Genomic DNA, 13617 nt, shown 5'->3' with positions numbered 1-13617 from the left:
CAGTCATAGGGACTGTGTCTGTGATACAATATCCACAGTGAACGTCTATCTTCAGGAGTTCTGGGAACCGGGGTGATGCAAAACTTTTTTTGATGTATGAAGAAGTGTCTTCGTCACAGCTTGCGGGGGCTGTTTTTAAAGTTAAGCGACTAAATACGAAATTGCATTGGTATCAACGACTTTTCCTGTCTCATAACGTAAACTAAATCTACTTGGCTGATAGGTGTATTTCACAGACCTTGAAATGAGTCACACTGTCTGCGTTTCGTTAAAATGCATTAACTGCAATAACGTCGCGACATAAGACTTTTTATTTTAGTAGGTTTAATAAACACTTAAGAGCCAATTAATTCTAGCATTCTCGTACTTTTGTTGAGGATCATCCATTTAAAGAGCATCTGGAAACAGCAGTTGCAAATAGAAAATAGACAATGTGATGCTGGCCAATGAGCTGTTGTGGATTTGTGAAAATATCATAGAAATATTGGTGATAGAAGTTACTGAGAATGCTCTGTACCAGACTGATGACCCGTTTGTTGAATGCTAACTGAAAGTGAACGTGAAAATATTATAAAAACTCGCCAACGTCTGAACTGTTTTGAAAAGAATCATGAGTCGATTTACTGTTGAGACATGGTTTCACCACTCATGATAGAAACAAAAATGAAAATGGTGGTTTTGAATGAGGTAGTTCTCCACGGAATTTTGTCATCGATTACCTTGCACAGAATAAAGCTGTAAATTACGAATACTATGCAAGTCATGTGGAACCGAATGTGCAGAATATGGAAAAATACATTTTGATGATGGAAAAGAAAGGGAATTATGTTGGATCAGGAAGACACACCTGCCTGCATATTCTAAGGCCCATAATATAATTAACATTATCTTCTGATAATGAGAAGCATTTTCAATGTTTTGATGTACCAGCCGTAACTCCGGACATGTCCGAAACAACAAACACCATATCCATATAAGTATACAGGGTGGTCCATTGATCGTGACCGGACCAAATATCTCACGAAATAAGCATCAAACGAAAAAACTACAAAGAACGAAACTTGCCTAGCTTGAAGGGGGAAACCTGATGGCGCTATGGTTGGCCCGCTAGATGGCGCTGCCATAGGTCAAACGGATATCGACTGCGTTTTTTTATAATAGGAACCCCCATTTTTATTACATATTCGTGTAGTACGTAAAGAAATATGAATGTTTTAGTTGGACCACTTTTTTCGCTTTGTGATAGATGGCGCTGTAACAGTCACAAACGTATAAGTACGTGATATCACGTAACATAGCGGACCAACCATAGATCCATCTGGTTTCCCCTTCAAGCTAGACGAGTTTCGTTCTTTGTAGTTTTTTCGCTTGATGCTTATTTCGTAAGATATTTGGCCCAGTCACTATCAATGGACCACCCTGTATAGTTCTGGTAACACCGGCCATGACCTTCCTTTTCGGTGTGGGTGCACACATATTCAGCGAACTCTTACGGGACTTGGTAAGAATGTCTTCCACGAGTAATGAGTGTGTTCGGGTGGGACACTACGAATGTAGTGTGTGGACATACGAGTTGAGAATGTGGGTCTCGGGGGAGGCGTGCGCTAGATAGTCCCTGCAGTAGCGGCAATGGAACTTGGAGCTGGCGAGATGGGTACGGCGAAGGTGAGACTTGAGGTGGCACCAGAGAAGCGATCGCGGTCATGAAATAAATGCAAAAATCTCATGGTCTAGCGATCAGGCAGACGGATCGCAATTTACTCTCTACCATAGCTCTGAAATCACCGTAGATTTCAGCGTGTGACACACCGATTCGCTGGTCATACCAGGGACCAATTTGGTGCACTTATACGACAGAGCGCATAAGGATACCAAACGTCAAGACTGGTAAACCAAAAACGAATAAGTGTGGCCTTGGGACACGACTAGTCCGAGATGTTTGAAGTCACACTGTCAGTATGGTAAGAACTTCACCACAGGCTCTCCAGTCTAACTACTCGCAAGTGAAGTCAGTCTCAGGACAGGTCCCAGGTACCAACCACACATGCCAGAGCTTCGACCAACAGTTTCCTTACCAGACCAAAGCCCAGCACCCGAGTGCTTCGCACCTCTTCAGAAAAAAATCCTTTTTTCCACAAAGTGCACGAACGACACTGCCATTACGCCATCTTGAGCCAATCACAGGGCTCTAGAGGCGCTAAGTCTCCCCTCCCACACGACAGCACAAACTACTGTCGAACCAGGGCGAGAGTTAAGAAACATGCATCTCTGGAAAAGAAAGAAGCCATCAATTACTGGCTTTCTTTAAGTTTTCGCGGAGGGGGAATATGTTTTTCTACGAAGTCCCGTCGTTTCCCATGGCAACAAGCGAACAGATACAATCTTAAAGATCTTTATCTAATTCACCTGTGCCTTGGAGCTTGTTAGTCCTAGCTATGAGGTGTAATAAAGATTCTATCTCTAATCGTTTCTCAAACGCCGGAGTTTCTTATACAGCAAGGCAGCCGATGGAAGTGGGTCACAGGCCTATTTGCAGTATCGGTGAACATGAAAACTTGTGAATTTTTATTACTTGTGGCTCTGCACACAATGCCCAGTTTACGACTCCACTGTGTAGACACATCCCTTCAGTCCGTCGCCCCCAGCTCAGCCTTCGGCTGGCGCCAATACAGGTATTGCAGCATTGTTCTGCTGGAGACCTGTCTTGATGAGGGGCTGTTCGGTCTGCCCTGTATGGCTGTGGGCCTGTCCGGCAAGATTTACTGAGTGATCGGCTTGCCACCAATTGCTTTGAACTCCAACCATGCCGTTTCTATGAGCTAAGAACCATAAAAATACCTCATGCTTTTAGCGCCCTACTAGGCTCCATCAATGTCTGCTCAGGTCGTTAACTTTCTAGAGCCTGGCTCAAGGTGCGTCAGGTTGTAATAAAATTTTTAATAATTTTCTGTATACGAAAAATAGGTGAGAGAATAAATTATCTCGTCTCAGGTACATCTTCCTCCCGCTTCTCTACATAGTCGCTACTACCACTTAGTCGTTGTACCGTGGTCCCACCTTGCCTGCGCCCTCACCATAGAGGGCAGCCACCTGTGCTTTACGCCACTTCTCTACGTCGGTCTGCAGTTCTCTGTCTATGCCAAAATGCTGTTCTCATAGCCAGTGTTCCATGTGAGCAACGAGATCAAAATCAAAGGGAGCCAAGTCTGGACTCTATGATGGGTGATCAAACTCTTCCCATTGTTATCGCTGCAGTAGCATTCTTACTGCAGCTGCTGTGTGCAGTCGATCATTTTCACGAAGGACAATGTCCAATGACAACGTTCCTCTTCGATTTTTCTCAATTACCGTTCGTAAACGATTTTCTCGAATCGTCTGATTCACTGGCTGAACAAGATCGTTAGCTGACACTTACTTCCTTCCCTCATCGCCTGCTTGATGAACGTCTGTACATCCTACTTCCAAAATATCCTACACCATTGCCGCACTTGGCTGTCACTTGTGACAGTTACGTTGTGTGGGTTGCATGGAAATCAGGCGGAGCCCCTCAGCATGAAATCGAATGACAGCATGCACTTCACGCGGTTTGGAGAAATTATGATATACTTTCTAAAGCCTGTCAACAGTTTATCTATCGATTCAGCGGAGAAGACGACATTTTTGATCGTGATAGTTACCGGTGCTTAGACGTAGGTTCACCACTAAGCGCCAGACTCCAAATGATTGAGTACGGAGTCAATGTACCGCTGATCACCAACCGCAAATGGGCCTATACTGGAAAAGTACATGATAAAAGCGAAAAAGATAAAAATCACTAACAAAGTGGTTTACAATGATTTGTTGAAAAACGAGCTAAGGCCAGCAATTTTAGGCAAACGATGTGGTCTGTTGTCAAAAAAGTACTGCTGTCGCATGAGAACGCTCGTCTATGCACGACTTGCCACAGTATTGAAACGATGAAGAAATTGGATTCTGAACTACTGTAACATCATCGTTACAGCACAGTCCTTACTCTGTCCAACTATGATATGTCTGGGCTGGTCAAGGATGCACGCATATCTACAAAACGTTTACATAGTTTCCGAGTTGACCGTTGCACCATGAGGGAGTACATCAAACAGAATAACGGCTTCAGAGCCCCAGAAGATCGTCGCCACAAATTTACCAGCTGAGGGTGCGGCTTTGAACTTTTTCTTCGAACGACAGCTGATGTGACACCACTCTACGGATTGCCGTTTGCGGTTCAAAGCGATGACCATATGTTCGACAAGAAACTGTCGCCATCAGCCTCGTTACGTGCAATCACTTCCCGGCAGATTGCCTTCCGTTGCTCTTTATAGTCTTCTCTTAGGCGGTTAGGAACCCAGCGGTCGCACACCTATGAGCACTCCAACTGGTTGTACGACGTGTTTGATTGCGATTCGTTGATCACCTCGAATGAGGGTGTCCGCAAGCTCCAACCTTGTACGCCGTAGGCATTCTGAAACCACCTATAAATATCTACGATGCTCTGGTTTTCCACCAAAAGAAACTCAGTTCTCTGCTTGGAACGCACATCCGCTATAGAAGCCACACGGAAGGCTACGTATAGCCTCGCCACGTATCGGTCGATACTTCATGAAACTGCGAGGGCAGAAGCGAGAATTTTCCACCATGTTCTACAAGAAATTATAAATTTTTTAAACGAATTTGGATGAGAAAAAAATGTTGCATTAATTATTGAACCATCCAGGCAGACATTGGCACGATTCTCTATCAAAAGTATTAATAAAGTATAGAAATAGCGAATCCGCCTGGCTACCACAGTGCACATCTCTAAGAATACACACTAGTGGCCATTAAAATAACTACACCAAGAAGAATGCAGATGATAAACGGGTATTCAATGGACAAATATACTATACTGGAACTGACATGTGATTACATTTTCACGCAATTTGGGTGCATGGATCCTGAGAAATCAGTAGCCAGAACAACTACCTCTGGCCGTAATAACGGCCGTGATACGCCCGGGCATTGAGTCAAACAGAGCTTGGATGGCGTGTACAGGTACAGCTGCCCATGCAGCTTCAACACCATACCACAGTTCGTCAAGAGTATTGGCTGGCGTATTGTGACGAGCTAGTTGCTCGGCCACCATTGACCAGACGTTTTCAATTGGTGAGAGATCTGCAGAATGTGCTGACCAGGGCAGCAGTTGAACATTTTCTGTTTCCAGAAAGGCCCGTACAGGACCTGCAACATGCGTTCGTGCATTGTCCTGCTGAAATGTAGGGTTTCGCGGGGATCGACTGAAGGGAAGAGCCACGGGTCGTAACACATCTGTAATGTAACGTCCACTATTCAAATTGTCGTCAATGCGAACAAGAGGTGACCGAGACGTGTAACCAATATCACCCCATACAATCACGCCGGGTGATACTCCAGTATGGCGATGACGAATACACGCTTCCAATGTGCGTTCACCGCGATGTCGCCAAACACGGATGCGACCATCATGATGCTGTAAACAGAACCTGGATTCATCCGAAATAATGACGTTTTGCCATTCGTGCACCCAGGTTCGTCGTTGAGTATACCATCGCAAGCGCCCCGTCTGTGATGTAGCGTCAAGGGTAACCGCAGCCATGGTCTCCGAGCTGATAGTCCATGCTGCTGCAAACGTCGTCGAACTGTTCGTGCAGATGGTTGTTGTCTTGCAAACGTCCCCATCTGTTGACTCAGGGATCGATACGTGACTGCACGATCCGTTACAGTCATGCGGATAAGATGCCTGTCATCTCTACTGCTAGAGATACGAGGCCGTTGGGGTCCAGCACGGCGTTCCGTATTACCCTCCTGAACCCACCGATTCCATATTCTGGTAACAGTCATTGGATTTCGACAAACGCGAGCAGCAATGTCGCGATACGATAAACCGCAATCGCAATAGGATACAATCCGACCTTTATCAAAGTCGGAAACGTGATGGTACGCATTTCTCCTCCTTACACGAGGCATAACAACAACGTTTCACCAGGCAACGCCGGTCAACTGCTGTTTGTGTATGAGAAATCGGTCGTAAATTTTCCTCATGTCAGCACGTTGTAGGTGTCGCTACCGGCGCCAACCTTGTGTGAATGCTCTGAAAAGCTAATCACTTGCATATCACAGCATCTTCTTCCTGTCGGTTAAATTTCGCGTCTGTAGCACGTCATCTTCGTGGTGTAGCAACTTTAATGGCCAGTAGTGCAACATCTAAACTGAATGAGTGAAGCTTCGCATGAGGAGTGCCTTGGTATTGTGTGTTTTTGTCACGGAGAAAGTCATATTTGTCAAGGAGGGTCATTATGGTTCCAATCTTGAGCCCCTGTCTGGGAAAATTCGCTCGTAGACGCCAAAATCAAAGAGTTCTCTGAAGATGACGCACTGCAGTTGCTACCCTCCTTGGAAATGTAATTTATGAATAAATTTACATCGATTTCTTCTGAAATGAACGTTGTGAATCACGCTTGCATGCAAGGAACGACCGGGCTTTGCCCGGTATTGGACTGCAAACGGAAAGACAGGGGGACTGAAATAGTGCTACACTAAACGGCGGCCCATCGCAAACGAGAGCCTGTTATACGGTCGCCGTAAATGCGACAGTTACGGCCCCGGCGTCGCACATGGAGCAGGGGTGGGTCCGTACGTCGCAGTACTATACTCGCCCAAACCAGGCCCGTCTCTGCGTTTGCAGGAGTGCACGCCTTTCAACTATATCCCGGTTAAAAGCAGAAGGTATGCAGATTGCGAATGCTTGTGGTGCTGGTAACAAAGGCTGTATTCGGTAAGGATAAAAGCTGAAGCAATGAATTTAAATTTGTATTACAGCTGGAACTTGTATCCAGTTTCCTGCTGACTAGGCAATACGCTGGCCACGACACCACCGTCGGAATGCGATTTCCAGTGCTGCACCGACTACCCCAGTCCTCTCTAACACAAACTTCAGTGCACACCTACAACCCACTTTCCCCTTCTTAAATCGTCAGTACGGAGAATCTGCGGATAATGGGCTGAAGGGGAGAACTGAAGTTTGTGTTGTGGAGAACATTAGATTACAGCAGTCGGTGCAGTTGTCGCAGCCCCAATGCCTCGGTGGTGTAGTGGTTAACACTTCTTCCTAGTAACTAGAAGACCTGGGTGGAACTTCCGGTCGTGGCACAAATTCGTTTTCGTTGCTTCAGATTCTATTCTTATCGAAGCATGACAGTCACATATCTCTAGGAAAGTGTAATTCTATCAGATCAAAAGTCTGTGTCGTATGTATTAATTGAATCATTACAGCGCGGAAGTGCTGTAGGAAATACGTATGAAAAGGCCGCAAGTAGAACCCCACATTGGGGGTCTTGGTCTCTGGTTCCCATTTGAGCTAGGAACGTGGGCTGTAAAGTTTATGGTTTAGCCCGAACCAGTGGCCATTTGTATAGCCATTCGAACATCTGTCTTACCGTTGCTACGTTATGGTAGATTGAGCAAAGTTTGAACTACGAACCGGAACTGGTAGTCAGTCTACATCTACATCTACATGATTACTCTGCAATTCACATTTGAGTGCTTGGCAGAAGGTTCATTGAACCACAATCATACTATCTCTCCACCATTCCACTCCAGAACAGCGCGCGGGAAAAACGAACACCTAAACCTTTCTGTTCGAGCTCTGATTTCTCTTATTTTATATTGATGATCATTCCTTCCTATGTAGGTTGCGCTCAACAAAATATTTTCGCATTCGGAAGAGAAAGTTGGTGACTGAAATTTCGTAAATAGATCTCGCAGCGACGAGAAACGTCTTTGCTTTAATGACTTCCATACCAACCCGTGTATCATATCTGCCACACTCTCTCCCCTATTACGTGATAATAAAAAACGATCTGCCCCTTTTTGCACGCTTTCGATGTCCTCCGTCAATCCCACCTGGTAAGGATCCCACACCGTGCAGCAATATTCTAACAGAGGACGAACGAGTGTAGTGTAAGCTGTCTCTTTAGTGGACTTGTTGCATCTTCTAACGCCAATGAAACGCAACCTTTGGCTCGCCTTCCCCACAATATTATCTATGTGGTCTTTCCAACTGAAGTTGTTCGTAATTTTAACACCCAGGTACTTAGTTGAATTGACAGCCTTGAGAATTTTACTATTTATCGAGTAATCGAATTCCAACGCATTTCTTTTGGAACTCATATGGATCACCTCACACTTTTCGTTATTTAGCGTCAACTGCCACCTGCCACACCATACAGCAATCTTTTCTAAATCGCTTTGCAACTGATGCTGGTCTTCGGATGACCTTACCAGAGGGTAAATTATAGCATCATCTGCGAAAAACCTAAGAGAACTGCTCAGATTGTCACCCAGGTCATTTATATAGATCAGAAACAGCAGAGGTCCCAGGACGCTTCCCTGGGGAACACCTGATATCACTTCAGTTTTACTCGATGATTTGCCGTCTATTACTACGAACTGCTACCTTCCTGACAGGAAATCACGAATCCAGTCGCACAACTGAGACGATACCCCATAGGCGAATCGATTAATTGCTTTTCCAACAGATTTTAACTGGGTGAAATTAATGGCATCATTTGTATGTGCACTGATCGGATTTTACGTGCAAAAACAGTCAATCTCCTATCTATTTTAGATGCAATAAGTGCCACCCTTAAAGAACTGCGAATGGAGTGAGACTGGCGGTTCAAATTTGGTCCACCAGTGTATCGGACCTTCATCCAAGAAAGGTTTTCACCGTTTGAAAAAAATAAATAAATAAACAAATAAATCTTGCTTCGTTTGGATTTTACGTGCAACTAACACACTTTCTTGCGAGGTTTTTGAAGAGCGCCACTTGTATACGAAAAGGTTCAAACTTTGCATGACGGTAGATATATTATAATTTTTATCCATTGTCGAGATACGATGGTTTAAACTGGAGCTAAATGTAGCACGTAAAATTCGTTCTTACGTGAACTGAATGCGCGGAAACGGTTTAAAGTGAATCAGATAAATTAAGAAATGCTTTCTTACGATAAATTTGTTAACTAGCTTTCAAAAATACAGCTTAATTCACGTTTTAAGTGCAAAAAAGACATTTTCTTATGCGCGCCACTTCCGTGTTACAAACTTGTCCGAATCGGTTCAAATTTTGACAGATGGTACACAAAAACATATACTTCATCGTCGTCCTGTTGTTTTGTCAAAGCTTCATTCGTTGCCACGATGTAACCAACACGGCTCGAAAGTCAATACAGGAACCTACACCGGACCAGTCTTCGTCCGACTCAAGAAAAATGTACTTCGGTTGCCAAACTAGGGCGGTCTACTAAAATTGTGGCACAGTGCAAGTTGGGAATGGGAATGAAACTGCTTCTATCATAGCACAAAAAGGGAAGGTATGCCCAGGGCAGAGTTAGGGATGTAAAAGCCAGAACCTATGTTTTGAAATATCGGGTAGTTTCAAAGACATTTAAATCAAACCATCCTGACATATTCGCCCTTTTTAAGAGTTAAGCTGCTGCCCCAGCACAGTGAGCTCTATTAGCTGCAAAGTGTTGCCACAATTGCACTTTGCAATTTATAGACTGAAGTCCCTCACCCTGTGTCCAAAATCCATACGAATGGCCAGGCGCAGTACACAACATAAAATATCATATTATTGAAGAGCGTGCATGTAATCGCTAAAAACAGTTTTTCTGGGGTGATAAAATCTCTGGGGGTGGATTAATCTTCATTATCATAATCATCATCATCTTCATCTTCAAGGTTTAGGCCTTTTGGCCTGTTCCGTCTCAGAATTGTTCACGCCTTCTCCTTAAGGGTCGTCCAACGATCATCTTGCCAGTTAGATTATATTGCATTGCCGCTTTAGTTATTCTGTCATTAGACACACACTGGATACGGTTTTTCCAATTCAGTCGATGTTTTTTAATTATATTTGAATTGTCTAATATCCGTATTTCTTTCATAGTCCAACAATCAATATCCCACTACAAAGCGGAGGAATTGCATCTCTGACCATTCTATTTGCCGTAACCGATCAGATGTTAGGGTCTAACATACGCTATAATACAGCAGCAAAGGTAACGCTGTTACTTCGTAGGGTTTAAGTGTGGTTTCTTTCTGTACGTTATGTTTCAAAGTACGTTGTATATTTCCGCAGAAATGTTTGTAAAGCATCTCGTTCTTGTTTATTCAAGTGCTCCATGTTCTTTTATGCTCTGTTTTGACTTCCATGAATATCATTTTTATCGGTCCTAACTTTCAAGTTTTAATAATGTGAATTACAGAGAGGTTTACAAAATTAAATCTTCTTTAGTCAAGAAAGGAATATGGAGATGTATTAACAGCGTGAATGTCGAGAAGTTTTAATTTAAATGATCTTGAAGCGTTTGAGATGTGGCGTTATAGAAGGATGTTTGACTGTTAAGATGAGAAATGTGGAAATTCTCCTGAGAATTATGGACTAACTTAGAGTGATATGTGGAAATAACTAATTACGAGAAAGGAAAGAATGGTAGGACGTGAGTTAAAAATTTTATGACACTAAACTGCACAGTAGAGGCCAAAAATCGTAGACAGAAACGGAGATTTGAATGTACCCAAGAAGTAGCCGGTGACGCTGAGTTTGTGCTACGGCGAGGTGAGGAGGTTGGTTCAGGAGCGCAAGTCGCGGCGAGCTGCATCAGACCAGTTACAAGAGTAACGATCCAATTTTTTCCGTCATCAACTAACATTTATCCAAGTGTGGAAGGTTTACGCGAATGTTGAACTTCGGAGAAATAAAGAGCAAAATAGTAACAATCTGCTGGTTGTGAGGATATGTTACTCGTGTCACAAACAAACACGTACCTCCAAGCGTGATAATAAAATTCAGTTCGAAATAGCCGCCCAGAACACGTAAAACAATATGACAAAGCAATTAAACGTTTTGTTAAAAGTGATATAAAGTACATTCGCGAGTACAGGTACATGGAGCCTTGACAACGTGGAAACAACAAAAAGCAAATGAAACCAAATTACATACTCGTATATCTCTTTCACTCATGAATTTACAAAACCCATCACCAGTGCAGTATCCTCACAACCGACTAGCAGGCACATTTTTCGATGTGTTAAAATAATCTACTAGCCAAACATAATTAATGCCGGAGTATGAGAAAAAAATAATAAAAAATAGTATAGTAAGTTAAATGACATTCAAAAGGGCAAAAATATCATAACAATTGTTTAATTTTATATCTATGCTTACGATCTTATTAAAGCAAGTTACTTAAAGAAGTCTTTATTACTTGTAGGTGACTAACTCTACTAAATGTTAAGCTGTACTGCAGATGACAGACAGATATATCAACAATAGTAAGTCTTGCAAAGATCTGTGCAGGATGAACCAAAATTCACGCACTGGGACACCACATCCCAGTTTCATGCATAGTAAAAGCCTAGAAATTTTTCTAAGAAAATTTCGTCCTGTGTGAATTTTCAGTAGAAAATTGATGTTAAAGAACGGTAATTTGGCAACATCGTAATCATACATACGACTTGTTTCTTCATGCGATATTGTTTAGCTGTGCTGCCCAGTTAGAGCAGTGGGTAAAGATTTGAGTTAGAAAATTCAAGCCCGAGAGTTCGATTCCAGATCTAGGTGTCCCACTTTGCCAGCTCTTATATTTCCGAGATGAAACAAAACGCGAAAAATGCGATTCCTCAGGGATGCACCTACGTCAGGAGTTCACCCACTGATCAGAAATGCACAGTCACTACAAGTAAACAACCATCACTTTCAACAGAAAATTACGTTTCTTTAACGGCACGCGTATGTTTTTTCTAGTTAAATTAAAACCGGAGGTACAATTAGTGATGGCAGATTTGGTTTCACTGCTCTAAACCTTACACTTCCTGGAATAATTCGTCTTTAAACAACGGAAACGGTACCAGAGTTTCTGCCGAAATGCTGTGAATGCGAGATCCTTCCAATGTCCTGAAGCTTGCTGTAGGCAACCCTAGCTCTTCGCGTTACGGCAGAAACTGTGGCGCTTTAGTGTTTTAGAAATTTGTGAGGTTTAGAACAATGAAAACAAGTCTGCCGTCACTAATAGTAGTTTTAATTTTTATAGAGCAATCATACAGGTGCCACTTAAAAAAAACGTAACTTTGTGTTGAAAGTGACGTTTGTTTACATATATGGCTTCTGCATTCCTGTCCATAGTGTGAGTCCCTGGGAAAGGTGCATCTTTGGCCAACTGCATTTTTACATTTTGTTTAATTGCGGAGATGTTTGAGAGGGCAGAGTCATCACATATTCCTCACTTTGACCTGCACAGTGATGTTGTAGACAAACTCTTTCTTAAAATATAACTTCCAAAAGATCAGTAATTCGTTAGACATGCTCCCGAACAGTAACAATCAGTTAAAGTTAATTATCTGCCATAGGGCATAAATAACTACAAAACTTATCGATATGGAGATGTTAAACATACACGTTACATTCATAAAGAGCGACTAGTTGACTGAAAGTTGAATGACATAATCAACTTTTTCGTCATGATGATAATTAAATAGTAACAGAGTTAGGTAGTTGTCTGTAATGTGGGTTGTTAGCTCTATTGTTGACAATTTACTAAAGAAATGTAATGGACATGAAAGTAGCACTCATGGTAGGTAGGACTAATTGTTTGACCTAAGGTAAGAATGCCTAGCAGACACTCGGTTCATTCACAGATAACGAAATATTGTAAAACTATATACTTAGATGTAATTTGGATGGTTACAGGGGTACTACTGTGAGGTTCGCGATGAGCCTTCGACATACCCCTGTGGGTGTCAGGATGATCCGCATCTGTTGACCTCACCGCTAACAAGATTGCTCCACATGTGCCCACATGGGTTTAGTGAGAAATGTGCCAAACAGCTGGTAATTAGTGAACGGGTGTGTCCCTAGCAGACAAGATGCTGTATCTTACACAAGATAACAAACAGTTATTCATCTAACTAAGGAATTAAACAGTAGTCTACATTTATGCCTATTTATGATAATATTCTCTGCTGCCACATACGTATAAGAAACTGTTATTGGATTTGTTCCATCACATCGGTCACCATCTGACAAGTGAGTATCTCGGAAGGGATTGGGTAACTCGGGTGGATGTGACGAAACGGGAATTTATTCATCATTTATCGATAGTTAGATCCGCTGTGATCGCACAAAACTGCCAGTGTCCTACAAAACAAAGAATCACACAAGCAGCTAACATTTAAGATTAATGCATGATGAGCCTGGAAACGCTCGTGAAGGTATTGGATTCTAGAATGTGCCTAACCCTAACAGGGCGTTGACAAGCGCACGTGCAAATCTCGCTTCCTGTTCGCCAATATTGCCATCATTCACCATACTCATCTTTCTGAAGCGTGAAATCCACACTGTGACGTATCAGGCAAAGTCTCTAAGTCAAGGGTTCGCTTTTGAGATGCGGAGTCTTCCCTGTGTCTGGAGCAATGAGGAGGAGTGGTGTGCTCTCTCTCAAAGGCACTGCAGAAGTCTGTCCACTACTGAGAGTTCATAAAAAATGTCCTCTTTGCTCACTATCAGTATCTAAGTTCGGCCAATCG

At 42.8% G+C, this 13617-nt stretch overlaps 1 protein-coding gene across 1 annotated transcript in view; it reads left to right on the top strand.

Moving 5' to 3' along the window:
* Window positions 1-13617, top strand: part of LOC124613325 — a 365135-nt gene that overhangs the window by 148246 nt on the left and 203272 nt on the right. The gene's annotated exons all lie outside the window — the stretch shown is intronic.

The sequence above is a fragment of the Schistocerca americana genome, chromosome 4 (assembly GCF_021461395.2).
Source record: "Schistocerca americana isolate TAMUIC-IGC-003095 chromosome 4, iqSchAmer2.1, whole genome shotgun sequence".
In the NCBI taxonomy this organism is placed as follows: Eukaryota; Metazoa; Arthropoda; class Insecta; order Orthoptera; family Acrididae; genus Schistocerca; species Schistocerca americana.
The sequence above is the reverse complement of the archived record's forward strand: the minus strand, read 5'-3'. Positions and strand labels throughout refer to the sequence as shown.